The sequence below is a fragment of the Triturus cristatus genome, chromosome 12 (assembly GCF_964204655.1).
Source record: "Triturus cristatus chromosome 12, aTriCri1.1, whole genome shotgun sequence".
In the NCBI taxonomy this organism is placed as follows: domain Eukaryota; kingdom Metazoa; phylum Chordata; class Amphibia; order Caudata; family Salamandridae; genus Triturus; species Triturus cristatus.
This window is the reverse complement of record NC_140595.1, coordinates 813,580,599-813,594,364: the sequence shown is the minus strand read 5'-3', so window position 1 is coordinate 813,594,364 and position 13,766 is coordinate 813,580,599.

The window sequence follows — 13,766 nt, the reverse complement described above, 5'->3', positions numbered from 1 at the left end:
ATTGTTGATTAATTTCTTATAGATCAAGGAGATCGTACTATCGGGCAGATGACCATCAAGTATACGGTCCTCGAGTGGTGAAGATGCAGGGACTGTGGTACCGGCCTCGAAGACCGACAGCAAAGCGTGGCGAACCTGCGCATATCGGAAGAACTCCCTCTCACTCAACTCATACTCACTCTGAAGCACCGCAAAGGATTTGACCGCACCTTTTACCCAGAGATCACCAACTCTGCTAATGCCAATCGTATCCCAGTTCTCAAAACCTTTCGTTGTCCAGAGGTATCCCAATCTGTCCGATGCAAACAAGGGGGTCGCTCGTGTCAGGCGATCATTCCTTCCCACAGCCACACTGGCATCCTTCCACACACGTACTGCAATCTTAGTGGGTCCCGTTAGGTTCCTCCACGCAGTCCGAGAGTAGAGCGCTCTGTTGAAGTTGCCACCAGGCAACTGATATTTATCCATCTCGAAAGCCGGATTTGGACCGGGTGCATACGTAGCATGGTTGATGGCGGACAACTGGGAGGCCCAATAATACCTCCTGATGTCCGGGAGCGCGATGCCCCCGTCATACCAGGGGAGAGTCAGTTTTGCAAGAGCGATACGTGCGCGACCGTCCCAAACAAGTCTCCTCTGTAAACCCTCCACCTCCCGGAAGTAGGCCGCCGGAATAATATCAATGGAGTTCTGGAGTGTATAGAGAAATCGGGGCAGGGACATCATTTTAAAAAGTGCCGCTCGACCGAGTGGCGACAACGGCAAGCTACGCCACCGAGCCACGTCCAACTTCAATCGCCGGAGAGGAGGAAGGAGATTATGCTCGTGGCGGACCGCCGGGTCCAACGATACGTAGACCCCCAAGTACTTGAAACCGGATCGCGAAATGTGAATGGGAAACCTATACGGTAAGGGGGGAAGGCCACCTGAGATAACATACACACACGATTTAGACCAATTAATAATCAAACCGGAGTTTTTACCGAAAGAAGTGAGGACATCAAATAGGACGTTAAGGGATTCCCGCGGGGAGGTGAGGTACAAGAGAATATCGTCGGCGTACAACGAAAACCGGTCTTCAAAGTCAGGGGCCCACTGAATGCCCTTTATCGATGGTTCCCATCGGAGCCAGGCTGCAAGCGGCTCCAGGGCAAGAGCAAAGAGCAGAGGGGGACAACGGACACCCCTGCCTAGTACCCCTCCCGAGAGCGAAGGGCTGGGACACCCTACCATTGACAACAACCTGAGCTAGTGGATCCGTATATAGAAGTCTCACCCAACTAATAAATCCCGCACCGAAACCGAACTTCGCCAGAGTGGCCCAAAGATATGGCCATTCTATCGTATCAAAGGCCATCGTGGCGTCCAAGGAAGCCAAGATGGCTGGCTCAGAGAGAAACTCCGCCCTGGCGAGAACGCCATGCAAGCGCCGCAAGTTGAGAGCGGTGTTCCGGTGCGGAATGAAACCCGATTGATCCGGATGAATCAGGCCACAGATAACAGCGAGTAAGTGATTAGCAAGGACCTTGGCGAGAATCTTCGGTTCAGCATTCAATAGGGAAATAGGCCTGTATGAGGCACAACGATCACGAGGCTTGCCCTCCTTAGGAATCACAACTATAGTGGCCAGACGCTGGTCACAAGGGAGGGAACCAAGCTCACGCGACTCCAGAAACATATCACGGAGAAACGGTGCGACTTTATCCGGGCGCAATTTGTACAATTCAATAGGCAATCCATTGGGGCCATTGCTTTGCCAGAACGAAGGGAACGAATCGCGGTAGCAATCTCGTCGGCCGACAACGATGCATCCATGCGCTCTCGATCCGCTGCAGACAGGCAGGGCAGCGCAATGTCCCTCAACAAGAAACGAGAGTCATCCTCATCTCTATCGGACAACTGGGAGTAGACCACACGAAAATAGTCAGCAAAACACTCCACAATCTCGCCAGGGTCAGTCACATGCACACCGTCAGAATTCTGGAGCACAGGGACCACACGGTTCGCTCTCTCCTTCTTATCAAGCCATGCAATCAATTTACCCGCCTTATCCCCGACATCATACAGTCTACCTTGCTGTTCCCTGTACATTGTCTTGGCAGCATCCGTAACAAGGGATTTATATTCAAACTGTTTCAAGCTAAGGGCGTGGAGCCTATCCTGGGTAACACCCAAGTCCAGATCAGCCTCCAACTCCAGTATTTCGGCCTCCAGCTTCACGACCTCCTCATTCCTAGCTTTCTTGGCCTCGACTATTAAAGAGAGGGCCTGTTCAAGAATAACAGTTTTGAAGGCTTCCCACAGGGACACTGAGGACGAAACAGACCCCTCGTTCTCCAGGAAGTAGTGGTCGAGCGACTTAATGAGGCTGTTGCGAGTCTTGGGGTTGCGCAGATGCCAGGGGTTAATAGGGGCGATCCGCCCTGCGGCTTGCGTCCCTGTGTCGAAAAGAAGCCACACAGGGGAGTGATCTGAAATGCCCCAGGCCAAGTGTCTTACCTCCCCAACGTGGGGGGACTGGGCCGCGGGCATGAGGAAGTAATCAAGCCTGGAGAGACTCCCATGTGCCCCGGAGTGGAAGGTGTATTGACATTGCGTCGGATGCATTAACCTCCAGCAATCCACCAGACCAAAGGTGTCCAAAAACCCACCAAGCCATGATTGGGAAACGGGAAGGGCCCTGGGGGGGTGGCGATCCAGATCGCCGGACAGCACGGAGTTGAAGTCCCCACCCATGAGGAGAAGACTATCGGGGAGTTCCAGCAACATCCGACCAACATCAGAGAAAGTGGAGGTCTGGAGGCCTGGGGGAACATATACCGTGACTAAGGAAAGAGTCTTACCCTCCCACCTACCGGTCAGGGCGGCATAACGCCCTCTGTCGTCAAGGATGACATTATCAATCTCTAGAGGGAGGGAAGACCGGACCAGAATACCAACCCCTCTGGACCCAGTGGTGAACCCGGAGTGTGCAACCAATCGGTACCCCCTAATCCGGTGGTTCCCAAACTGTGCGCCGCGGCGCCCCGGTGCGCCGTTAGTAGCTGCCAGGGGCACCGCGCACAATGTGGAAAAAGATACCATGAGGCCGTATGCAGAGGAAGCTTGAAATCACGCTGTTGCTGTGGGCTCGGAAAAAAAGTGTGCATCTTTTGAAACCCTACCTTTCAGCCTGAAGGCTGCAAGTGAAGCTTATTCCAGCCGAAGCAAAAAACGGGAGAGTTACAAATGCCTCGTACATAATCCGGCAACATGGTTTTGCCCAGGAGCGCACGGCCACCATTCGCGCTTTCACGTAGCCTCCGCATTCTCAGCTATGATTGACTTATTGCTGGCCCTGTTCTGCCGCACCTCTGGGGACCCTCTTCACTACAAGTAGGTAAGAGGGCTGACACTGCTCTCTCATTGACTCATTTATTTTGACATGTTGAGTTTAAAAGGGACAAAAATACACAGTTACTGTTTAACAATGTGCAGTGGTCTGCAGTCTCGTCAGTGAACAGGACAGCATTCTTAATGAGCACGGCGGCTTGCAGAACAAATGACACAAACAGGTGCATATGTATGAAATTTCTGGTGCAGTAAAGCTTCCTGGGGGAACAAGAGTTATGTGGGGGGATAAACACATACTGGTGACATTTCCAATCAAGAGAAAAATTTAAAATACTGATACAGATACAACTTCACACAGCACGTTAGTTATTTATGCTGGCTGTTGTTCCCGCACTTTGTTCGTATGAAGAAACGAGCGCTGGATTTTATAAGCCAGAAATTACAGTGGGCAAACTCGCTGTGGAAATATTGCAGCCAGGATTAATTGCCCAGCCCCAGTCTTGACTGACCCTCTGCCAAGGCCGGACAGGAAGCATGTAATAAAACTGAAATAACCGGTTTCCTTTTCAGCCTCAGTGAAAGCAGTTTCTCGTTCTTCCCTCCGAATATTTCACCATATTAGTGACAATAGGAGACTGTAGTCACCAGCTAAAAAACGAGACTGCTCCTCTGTGCAAATCTTCAGTCGAAGAAAATTATTTTCTATTCCCTCTTCATTGCTTAAGGTAGGCTGAACTTCAAACCTCTATTTTATATCCCAAAACTCTGTGATGTTTGCAGCTGTTTACTCTGATTAGCTGTGTTGTTCAATAAATTATTCAGAAAGATTGTGCCGCTCATGTCAATATATACTTATTGATCTTTCTTGTTAGCCATGCAGCATAAACGATGAACATATAGCATTCACATTCATTTATATTAAAATAGTTGCAAAAAGTAGTAGTTCTCTTGTGACAGTCTTATAGCTCAACACTTTCTTGGTGCAGGTATTAAATGAGTATCAGTACCTCATCTGGAACTGGTACTACCCTATTTCTTACACTAGCTAGCGCTTCCTTACTACCTCGGACGCGACATCGCAGTGCTGATATAAGTGCAGCTCAGACTGCAGCAAACTGGGCATCGGAGAGGCTGTTAAATCACCCCAGACTGGCCCACATGTTTTATTTCTGGGAAGAGGAGTGCGACAGAGGGATGAGAAATACAGTAAACTAAAAGTGTCACTAATACTTTAAGTCTAAGAAAATAAGGGCAAGCAACAGGTGGAAGAAGGAATACGCGGGGTAAAACAAAGTGTGAAAGAATCAAAGGGGAAGAGAAGGAAAGCAGGACATAAAGGCCGAGAGAGGGGAGCAAAAGAATGTCTGAAGAGGAAAGGCAGCTCAAGAGGTGGAGAAACAAAAATGATGAGGGAATCAATAGAAGATGCTTTTAACAGGCTTTGTCATAATTGAAAGTTTCACAAAGCGTCATTAACTGACCATAAAACAGGTTGCAACAATGCAAGCTTCCTTTACAGCACAGAACAGGCACGCATATAGCTGCTCTTTGGCTCTTTTTTTAGCTGTTAAAAGTGCATTCTTGGGCTTGTAGTTTGTCTTTTTTACATTCCTTCATCAGCTTCATCCCAATTAATTTTAGGGAGAAAACGGGAAGTACTTCCGAGGTCGGGCTTACATCCCACCCACCGGTAAAACAATGGTGGGGAGCCACGGCCAACTGCCAATTAGGTCAAGGGAGCCACAGGTCAAAAAAGTTTGGGAACCACTGCCCTAATCTATTCATTTTATTTAATTTTCTGAGTAGTTGCAGACCCCCCGGCATCCCCGAACCACAGGCTGGGAAGCACTGCACTATAACCATCCAAAAACTAGGGGAACATAACCAATTAAACCAGAGATGAGTTTCTCGCCTCCATCATCAGCTCACTCCCGCTCCCAGGATCCACACTGCACCCAAGAGAACTCGAGGTAAGTGACAAGTCCACATCTCGAGCCCACCGTGTGCCCAAGCTCCCCGCGAGGCCAGCCTGTGCTTCTTGTTCTGCTCAGTCTGAATGGCCATGTGCGTGGTTGTGGGCTGGTAAAGGCTCACACACATTCGGATATGAATCTTCGTTTGCAATTTGTGCAGCTGGTTCTCTGAACAAAAAAGACTTGTGTTTAAATTTTTTCACTTGTATTTAATGAGGAACACCTATGAAAGTACACCTCCCATAGTACACTTTTTATATGTCTAATATAATAATGAATTGATTTTTTTCATAACATTTTTACCCAAATGCATAAGTATCAAAAATGTATTAAATATGAGATTAAAAAAATATAATAAACTGTGTTAACTTACTAGGAGTTGTCACTGGGACTGAATTGACAATGGAACGGACACCACCAATGTGTCTCATTTTAAAGGTGGGTGTACTCATCTCCTGCAGTGGTGTGGGCAAGTGTTCTGTGCTGCTGCCTCCTTCAGTGAGACTCATATCTGACCTTCTGGAAGCCAAAGGTTCTTTGATCCTTAAGTGCAGTTTTCCTAAATTTTTTGGTGGTCCTCCAGTTACCCAACTACTTTCATTCACTTACGGATCGTGGACCATATTCATTCCTTTGTGGCCTCAGGCACGTTAAAGGAATATTTCTCAAAAAGCTTCTCATTTTCTGATACACAGTCTTCGATCAGTATTTCTAGTTCAGTGTTGCTGAATTTTCTTTTCCTTGCCGCATCATCATGCGAGTCCTGCTTTACCATATCTATGGTATATTCTGTATTAAGACAAACCAGGCCTTTGCTGCTCCTCTCACTTCAGAAACAAAAAACATCTGGCTCCCTTCCTGTTTATGTCCCCACCGACTGGTGGTGCAATATTCGCAGTTTCCAAATTTGACCAATTCAGATTTTTTGTTTTGATTAAATGTGACTGTGAATCAGAACGATTCATTAATAGCGATTCATATTTGGCGGGTCATGATTTTTTGCTACTTACAAATCTTTCTTTTTAACTTTTGTACTTGGGTATCAAGGTCTCATTTTTAGAGTGAAAAGAATCTAGAAGTTTTTCCATTTTTGCAATCGTAGGTGGGATTAAAATGTTATCTTGACCTGCAGCAAACATTGGGTCTTAGAAGTTAGAACCGGTAAACCCTTATTTGAAAGCACATCTAGGGCTGTATAACAAAGTGCCCCGAGGGCTCAACGGGCTTGTGTGCCGCATTCTGCGCCCCTGGGAAACTTTGGTATTACAGAAGGCGCCTCGGACAGTTGCACAGCCCTTTCAGCACCCGACTCTGGGTGTGTGCTGGCGCGACGCAAGGGGCTGTTACCTCATTTGCATGGGGCGTTGCCCTATGCAAATGAGGATCATTTTTCTCTGTGATGCACAGGAGGAGTCAAAAAGCGCACTGATAGTGTGCTGAAAGATGTAGCGCTCACTCAGTGTGCTCCCTGATGGCACTCATTCACAGGAGGGAAAGGGAAGTTCCAGTAGCCCCCAAGGGACCCCCTATAGTTAGCTGCGGGCATTCACTGCACCTGCGGCAAGAAAATCTTTGACCCCCTTTAAGATGTAGACCATGTCCCCGCCTGCATTCGGTCTATAGTGGAGGCCATGTTGTCTTCAAGAAACCTGGCGTTCGATAACACCCCTAGTCAATGGGTTTGGTTACTGCTCTCTCTTAGTAGCATTTGTGGGATTAGAAGCCCAGAGAAAATAATAAGGCGCTAGATGGGAACCAAGTCCTCTCTGACATTTGTTTTTAATAAATCGAGGATGTGACCTCAAGGGTCTTGCAGTAGGTAGAGATTGGCCCTACATTCTATAAATCGTTGTAGAAACACCACTGCTATTACCCCATCATTCTGATTGCTAAGGTACCAAAATCTAAAGTAAAGTGTTATTAAATTGTTTGTACGGTACCATCAGTATATGGGCAGTGAAACACCCTTTTAGAATTGAATAATGATGAAATATGCCCACCTCTGGAAGGGTACTCTTTGCAGCATTTGTAGCTCACAAGACTACGTTTGACAATTATTAGGTCACTGTATGCTGACAACTATGCACCTGACAGAGGTGTCAAGGTGCTTCTTAATAAAACAAGGTGTTAGTCAATGTTGTTTAGTGGCGCCCCAGCTCTTTAATGTGTTTATTAATGAAGTATTTGAATAAATACATGTGGCACAGTGTGATGCACCTTGGGCGACAGGGTTACCGATACTAATCTTATTGCTTGTAGATGGCGCAGTCCTACAGTCGCGAACCATAGGGGACTGTAAATCCTGGTGTATTTTTAATTATTGTAGCCATAAATCCTATACCAAAACTATACCAATGTTCTTTAATCCTAGAAAAGTAGTATTGGTTGATTACCTTGGCATTAGATTGAGCTGTTGATGCTCCTCTCTGGAACAGCTGTTGATGCTCCACTCTGAAACAGCTGTTGATGCTCCTATCGAACAGCTGTTGATGCTCCACTCTAGAACAGCTGTGGATGCTTCACTCTGGAACAGCTGTGGATGCTCCACTCTGGAACAGCTGTGGATTCCCCACTCTGGAACAGCTGTGGATGCTCCTCTCTGGAACAGCTGTTGATGCTCCACTCTGGAACAGCTGTTGGTGCTCCACTCTGGAACAGCTGTTGATGCCCGCTCTGGAGCAGCTGTTGATGCCCGCTCTGGAACAGCTGTGGATGCTTCACTCTGGAACAGCTGTTGATTCCCCACTCTGGAACAGCTGTTGATGCTCCACTCTGGAACAGCTGTTGGTGCTCCTCTCTGGAACAGCTGTTGATGCTCCACTCTGGAACAGCTGTTGATGCTCCACTCTGGAACAGCTGTGGATTCCCCACTCTGGAACAGCTGTTGATGCTCCTCTCTGGAACAGTTGTTGATGCTCCACTCTGAAACAGCTGTTGATGCTCCTCTCGAACAGCTGTTGATGCTCCACTCTAGAACAGTTGTTGATGCTGCACTCTGCAACAGCTGTTGATGCTCCTCTCTGGAACAGCTGTTGATGCTCCACTCTGGAACAGCTGTCGATGCTGCACTCTGGAACAGCTGTGGATTCCCCACTCTGGAACAGCTCTTGATGCTCCTCTCTGGAACAGCTGTTGATGCTCCACTCTGGAACAGCTGTTGATGCTCCACTCTGGAACAGCTGTTGATGCTCCACTCTGGAACAGCTGTTGATGCTCCACTCTGGAACAGCTGTTGATGCTGCACTCTGGAACAGCTGTTGATCCCCGCTCTGGAACAGCTGTGGATGCTTCACTCTGGAACAGCTGTTGATTCCCCACTCTAGAACAGCTGTTGATGCTCCACTCTGGAACAGTGGCTGCTATGTTACTTGTTGTCAGTCCACCGGACTTAAATCATTCAGCTTCGAGAACTGCCTGTGGACCATTAATGTACATCTAGGCTGATTAGATGTACTAATACCAAAACAACACTTCAGAATTGGACTGGAAAGGTTGTCTGCAGTATGTACTCCCATCAGTGGACCCTTGAAGATTTACGAAAGGCCTCAGTATGATACGGATTATTGGCATGGGCCTAGGTTTTTCATATGGGCCAATTCATTAAAACATGCTGCAATGTTTGGATTATGTTTGTCCTAACTTCCTTTCCACCTTATTTCATGTACAAATGTAACATTTGTGTGCAGCCTCTCCACCTTTGGCCTTGTGCTCAAGATAGCGTGGTATGTTTTAATCACAAAGATCTATTGAATCCGGCATCTTAACAGATGATGGAATTGTAGCCAGTAATCAGTGATTTTCATAGTATTATAAGGGCACCTCAGGTTAGGGTAAATCCATTACTAAGCAATTCTTCATGAGTTAGGTACACACAATTTCTCGCCCATTATGAGTGTCTACGTGTTTCAGTGCTCCCACAGTTTTAGAAACAATTCAGTGCCTTCTTCAGAACAAAATATAGCTCCTTACTAAGTGCACATGAGGGAGCTGTTATAATCATTTAGGCCCTGACTGCTGCTTTCTGCATCAGTCAAGGAGCCACCAGTCCTTATGAACTCCAATATATTGATGGTGTCAGAAAAAAGAAACAAGTAACACCTGCACATGGCAATTGCCGTTATCTTATTTCAAGAGAACACGTTACACATCAACTCAAGTACTTCAGCAATATCAATGATGGGTTCATAGTGTCCAAAATCCACTACATGTCATGCAAAAAATAATCTTGTGCCTAACAATCTTACCAACAAACGGCTCTTTGCAGTAAATTCCCAGAACATTGGTGACTTTCAGCCCTCACAGTTCTCGGGGTAGAAATCTGCTAGTCTACACGACCAATGTAGAAATTCTGGTGCCATCCCAGCAGTAGATGCACAATTGTGCACATCTACTGCACTTGTTTCTTCGAGTGTAGAGACACTGAACTGTTAGACTGACAGATAGTAGATTCATGTTCAATCACTGCCCCACTCATCCGCCAGGGAAATGCTTTAAACTAGAAATGCATGAACTCTGAGTTCTGATCTCCACATGGGCACACCTAGTGTACTTCAAGAAACCAATGGGGGTAAGCACCAATCACACACAGTGACACAAGCAAGTGTGCTATTCCTTTAAAAGATCAGGTGGAGAGAACACTGTTGAGATATACTGGGGGGATGGTTTGCATCTCTGAAGACACTAAAATGACAGACCAACAGTAGCACTTAGAATGCCAAAAGAGATTTTTATCAACCCTTCTTACACCTGTTTTTGCACCTCTTATTCAGACATGTAAAGTTGGAGCACAGCTTAGTGCCTTACCGGCTGGCAAAGTAGGCATGATAAATTAGGCTGCATAATTACTTATAGGGGCCTATTCACAAAGGTAAATATACACATGAGTAAATGTACGCTTGTAAATTTACTCTTACTCTTGGTAGTAAATGTACTACTTTGGCTAGTCACTATGTCTGAGTGTACCTTTACTACAAAGTGTAGGCTTATATGTTTCCATCACCAGAAATAGGAGGTGAAGTCAAATTTACGAGTGTAAAGTTACTACTTGTAACTTTTCACATGTAGGCAGACCTCTCCACCACAGGGGGGAAAGCCCCTTGGTAAAGCATATGGAAAATTTAAATTGTTTATTTAAGAAACAAAACATGTTGGTTAAAAATATTTTATGTTCCATATTAATGTAGATTCTTTTTATAAATTTATTTTAAACATAAAGCAAAATTTAAAAATCTACAGCACTACTAAATTATGAATTAAAATGTTAGATTATGTGTATTAATTTGAATGAGTTTTTTAAAGAATTATTTAGAGCAAATATCACTTAAGCCAAATATTTATATGTAGTTATATAATAAAATGTGTTAAACATTATGTATAACATATATTTAAATGAATCAATTACTTTTGAAAAATAAATTTACATTTATTTTTAAATTAAGGGTGAACAAATGTTATAATAAAATATTTATTTATATACATAAACTTTTAACATTACACTAAATGTTATATATATTTTTTTAAAGTCGAAATAAATTAATTAATGTTAACATTATTTTCTAAGGGGTTCCCTGCCTTCGTTATTTTCAATAGGAGGGTATTTCAGGAACAGTGGTTGGGCATGTATGGTGCTGAACTTACTCCAGGCTTGCGAAGGAGTATATTTACGACTATTTTGTGACCTTTTTGTTGTAGTTATTTTAGAAGCAACTTTTTCAAAAAAGAATGGGCCTACTCTTTTTTAGGTAGGTGCATGCCTCTCCCTAAACCTCTCCGTAAACCCCACCTATTTAGTCATAAGTATTCCCCATTTTCTAGCCACTCCCTTGTGCCTCTAACATTTAGCATAAAAACATAAACAATGTATGTGCGCACATGTCGGTTTGACAATAGCATTTAGCAGTATGTAGGTAGTACTATCGTAGTAATACTAAACATACTACATTATTCAGTTTGTCTGTGAGGGCATGTCAAAACAAATAGTAAGAACTTCATAATACTTCCCAACGTACAACACAATGCACATTTGAGCACCACTGCTCATAACACTGCACTTTGAGACCAAAAGGTACATTCCACACCTCTCGCTCTCATGCTTTCAAATGCACATTCCACACGTTCTGTTCCTGGCAGCTGTTCTAATCTGTGACAGCTCTCACTTTAAGACTGCAATATTAAACCTTCAAGTGAAAAAAGGCATATGCAGGATGTCGTACATTCAGGCTAGGGTCAAAAGACAATTAAAATCATGGTAGTCAAAGGTCATCACGAGGTGTCAAACCATAAGAGTGCCTCTAGCATTACACTGTGTGTGCTGAATTTGGGGTCAGACATCCAGAGCAGTTGAGTATCATCAGCATAGGAGACCGTAATCACCCAAAGGATTCAATGAGTTTAGCTAGGGGTGCCATATAGATGATTAATAATGTGCGGCCGAGTGATCACCCTTGCTGCACTACATTAATTCCCTGCTAGTGGACGCCAGCCAAATAGCCTACTCTCCTTCCACCAAATAGGATTTAATTCAACTCCAGGCCCATCATGTGATGACCAGCTCTACTACACATGGAAGAAGAATCGGTGGGAGGCGGTATTGAATGCTGCAGATAAATCAAGCAATATAAAAGCAGCACCTTTACCTTCATCCTGAGTACATGTAATGATCTCCGATATTAAAGCTGTCTCAGCACTATGCTGTGGACAGAGGTCCCATCGAATGTGCTGCAAAAAATGGTTCTCTTCCAAAAAGTTGGATAGCGGATCCATGTGAGATGGTGTTTCAGAGGTAAAGAGCCAGACCTGTCTCTTGATTAGTTGGTTCCTCTGGAGAGGATGCTCTGGTGCCGTCAGATCAGAGCTTGACTTGTTTCCAACCTGTAGAAAACGTCAGTGTCTGATGAACTTGCCTGATCAATTTAACTCTAGCTTTGTAGATAGTATTTTCTGTGTTCCCTGGGTCCAGACCTAGCAAGTTTTAAGTGTTCTACAAACTGTCTCATACTGTCGACCATCGTAATATATTGCTCTGCAAGCTCAGATCTCTCCGCTCAGAGGAGGATTTGTTTTTAAATAACTTGAGATATTTAGGTGAAACAAGTTGAGGTTATGCCAGATTAGGTAGAGTGTAGCCTCTTAATGCACATTCAGGTGCCACCCATTAGCTGTACACCTGCTAACTCGCACCTCACTCACATCTACAGTCCCAAATGTTTGAGTGGATGTTGGTGGTAGAAAGGTTGGTCATAATGGATTTCTTGAAATAATCATCCATTTTGCTGGCTGATAGCCTGCCTGACGATGAGCTACTGCATGTTACAGGTCTCTGTCGTCATATGGTATTGAATGGTCAGAGGTCTGCTTGAGGGAGGGGACATGGAACTGGGTGTTGGGGACCGACATATACTGCATTTAGTGCTTGGCATTAATGCCGCTGTAAGGTGACCCCTTTTGCCATATAACTATCTGCACCTCAGTGATCACTTCTGGGGTAGTTTTCGGTGCGCTAGTTGGCCTCCTCTAAGGCAGCTTCATGGGCGTTCTTGTCTTGGGCTGCCTTTTCTGGAGTGGGCATTTTTTTCTGTTATAGTATTTGTTTCTGTCTATTCGTGCAGAGGTCACAGATCCATGCAAAGTCCCATTTGGGTGTGTTTGCCCTTTCCAAAACTCATTGCCTGTGGTGATTTGATCCAATTACCTCCATGTGGGGTCACAAAAGTTAGTTAGAGGGGACTCTATATTTTTTAGATCTATATGGGGCACCTGACTGTAGCACCTATGAAATGATTGTGTTCTGGTGCACAGGAGAAATGCCATATATCATGAATGACTGTGACAGTCAGCCAATGGCTTATGAACATAAGCCAGTCAATATGTGAATGACACCTGAAGCAACCAATGGCTATAGGGAACTGACCTATTGGCCCTCTTGCTGCTTAAATCATACTGTGTCTCAGAGGAAGCTAAATCTCAGTGTAGACAGACCTAAAAAAGAGTCCTTAGCACATATTCTTTATACTCGGTTTGTATCATTTTCAAAATATATCTTAAAACATACTATATGAATATATTTTCCTTTTAGCTTTATTCTTTGGCTGTAGTAAAGTTATTCCCTACCAACAACTCACCTTGTATCAAAACTCCGCTCACCACTGACAACTCCTGACTCGCCAGTTGGTAATATTCCGCATTCATCAAAGTTCTTCCTTTAATCGGCCACTCTTCACAAAGATACCTTTCAACTTCAAGATACGCTCTGTCTTTCTTCATGGCCTCCACCCATTCCTCATGAGATATTCTTCCTCCTGTTATTACATTCACATTCACACTCACCACCATCCACTCATCTTCCTCGCTCACAGAACTCACCACTTCGCCAGAGGACAACTGGGACAAGCAATTGGATAATACATATTTTTTCCAGGAACATACCCCTTGTGAAAGTTGTACTGTAGCATACTCATATTT